The sequence below is a fragment of the Micromesistius poutassou genome, assembly GCF_964030765.1.
Source record: "Micromesistius poutassou genome assembly, chromosome: 2".
Lineage (NCBI taxonomy): Eukaryota > Metazoa > Chordata > Actinopteri > Gadiformes > Gadidae > Micromesistius > Micromesistius poutassou.
Genome location: NC_140272.1, coordinates 4,182,592 through 4,185,926, shown reverse-complemented (window position 1 = coordinate 4,185,926; position 3,335 = coordinate 4,182,592).

The window sequence follows — 3,335 nt, the reverse complement described above, 5'->3', positions numbered from 1 at the left end:
CCGGCCGCGATGGAACGGACATAGCAGGACGGATCAGGTGGTCAGAACTGGTTCAACGCCCCCCCCCCAACACACGGAGAGGAAAAAAACTAAACGCCACATGCACCACCCCCATCCCCACCCCCACCCCCACGTCCACCCCCACCACCACCACCTCCACCATCTCCACCCCAATCACCACCACCCCCACCTCCACCGCCACCACCAGCACCACCACCACCACCACCAGCACCACCACCACCACCTCAACCAGCACCACCACCGCATCCTGCAGTTGTAGTCGCTGTCTCCGTGGTCGTAGTCACCCTGGCCGGCCCACCATCCCAACCCTGGTTGCGGCTGATTGGGGGGTGGAAAGGGGGTGGGGGCAGGGTCATGTGACCGGGTGGCCAGGTGGGGAGCAGGGTCAGTCGGATGGCGTAGAAACAAAGGCGGGGAAACTCCAAACCCTTCTCATTCCAAACCCCCCCCCCAAAGGTCCGTGAACCATATAACCTCTGAAATCATCTTCAATATTTACACTGAAGTACACAAAATACACTCAAAGTTAGGAGCTTCCTCCACCCCCCCCCCCCCCACCCCCACCCCTCAGTTTCATACACACGTTACATTTAAACCCTCACGTACATTCTGAGCCTTCAGAAGAAAGAAAAGCAACCAAAGAAAAAACGTAAAATATTTGTATATTAATTAAAAATATAGAGAAAGAAAAAGCACAGCATCTGTGTGGCCTCGCTCCCGGGGGAGGAGGGGGGGGGGGGGGGTGCATATCTCAGGTCATGTGACAAAAGGGTGCGGTCGCTATGGCGATCTCGTAGTGGGAGACAGTTCCGTTCCGACGCACCGACCGACCGACGCGTCTCTGCCTCATCCAGACGGAAAAAGCCAAACTCTTTTTTTTTTTTCTTCTTTTTTCTTTTTTTTTCTCTGTTTAACCGACCGGCTTTTCTTTATTGACTCACATACAGACGCGGGACGAGAGGAAAACGGGGGAGAGAAACGTGACAGAGAGGGGGGAGGGCAGTTGTGACGGTTGGTGGGTCAGGGGAGGTGGGGGGGGGGGCTACAGAGGATGTGTTTGTTTCCGAAAAAACCTTTGACCGGATTTGTGTCGTGGTTATTCAATTTTTTTGTTACAAAAACAGCGAGGCGCCATCTTGTGGCGGGAAAGTCTCCGGACAGACAGACGCATGGCGGGACTGGGGGACCGGAAGAAGGCTTCAGGGGACTGTGTGTGTGTGTGTGTGTGTGTGTGTGTGTGGATCGCGTCTGTGAGTGTGTATGTGAGAAAGGGGAAGGGCTTAACTGCCAGAGAGAGTGAGTGTGTGTGTGTGTGTGTGTGTGTGTGTGTGTGTGTGTGTGTGTGTGTGTGTGTGTGTGTGTGTGTGTGTGTGTGTGTGTGTGTGTGTTTACACTGATTGAACAGGGGTCAGTGGGGTGAATGGGACCGTACAGTATGTTTGTGTAACTGATAAAGGAATAGTTTATGTGTGTATGTATGCGTATGTGTGTGTGTGTGTGTGTGTGTGTGTGTGTGTGTGTGTGTGTCTGGTGAGTGTGACCGTGAAGTGGGGGGGGGGGGGGGGTGGGCGTCTTCACGTCAGTTCCACCGTTACTGTGACGACCAGGGCCATCCACGCCATGCCCAGCAGCTCAACGCAAGACACTCCGCCTACGAGAGAGAGAGAGAGAGAGAGAGAGAGAGAGAGAGAGGGAGAGGGAGAGGGAGAGAGAGACACATTACACATTATTAGTTACACATTACACACAGCACTACCATGTACGTTTGTTTTATTGCTAGTTTGGAGCCACCCAGAAATATGCGGACACATACATATTTAATATTTGCTTATACATTTGCATTCTTGTCCTGCAGCCGAGGCTTTTATTAAAAGTGACTTCCAGAGAAATTTCTAGAGGAACAGGTCAGGGTAAGGTATATACAGTTAGACCTCAGACTAGACTGAGGTTGGAACCCAGAACCTTCTCAGCCCTTCTAGACCAGGGTTTCTAGAATGGGCTACACAGAGCCTTAGGAATACTTTGAAAGAGTGCAGGGGGTACTGGGAACATTTCTATAAACAACGAGACCAAAGGAGAGACGGTAAAAAAGTTTCAACAGAAACATCGAAATGTGGAGCAGTAGGGTTTAAGCCCCGGCCCCCTCTGGCATCGTGGTTATTTCAGGAGGAAACGAGCTGACCGTTGCATTAAGCTAGCGCGGTCATGACGCGTTGGTTTTAAAATACAAAACGTTCTAACTTCGGGTCAGGCCAAAATAAACAATGTGAAAATCATTATTTTTAGTTTTTCCCCCTGAAAACGTTTGTGCTTATGAAAGAGGAGATAAATATCTTCAGGGGGGAACTTTAGTAAAAAGAAAACAGAGAATCGCTTCTATGAACGATCCTGTGGCTGTGTTGACGCCCGGATGAGGGTTAGGGTCGGGGTTATGGTGTGTTCCAACCTGTAACTCGTCCTAACCTTCTAACCGTGAAAGTGCCCTGGAACGGCAGTCAAACCCGTGACTCGCTACCCGTGAACTCGTACCAGAACGATGTACTCCCAGTTACAGCTTTCGACGTCACACACATACATAAACATAATCTTACACGTGAGATGACTTTGTTTTTCAAGATAATTGACTGGTCAGTACTCAGTGACTGGTCTGCTCCGGACCAGGTTAGGTTGGCAGCATTAGACACCGTGGTGACACAGCGACGCTAAAACAGAGCCACTATCGTGTCCCAGCATACCCAGCTAGTGCTGCTCACTACGCGGCGTGTTGCTAAGCTAGTGCTGCTCGCTACGCGGCGTGTTGCTAAGCTAGTGCTGCTCGCTACGCGGCGTGCTGCTAAGCAATGGCTGCTCGCCACGAGGCGTGCTGCTAAGCTAGTGCGGCTCGCTACGCAGCGTGCTGCTAAGCTAGTGGAGCTTCTCAGCGGAGGAGAACGCTACTGGCAGGGTCTGCCACGGGGTCTGCTAGGCTAACCCGTAGGGTGCTAAAGCACCCGGCGGTACTTACACCAGATCCTTGATCAAACATACATTAAGACACATCGCATTAACAGTCTGTAACCCGGGAATTATGGGATGTTCCAGCATAATTCTCCAGTTGAACTGCAGAATCGTCCAACTCCGCACAAACGTTTTGAGCCACAGAACGAAACGACGAAACGACGAAACGACGCAATTTGAATAACTTAAGGTCGGTAATTATACTGACCCATTGTACCTAAAATAGCCGACTATGAAGCAAGGAATAATCTGTCTTTGCATGTTTCATTTCCTCAAGGGAATGAACACACACACACACACACACACACACTCGTACA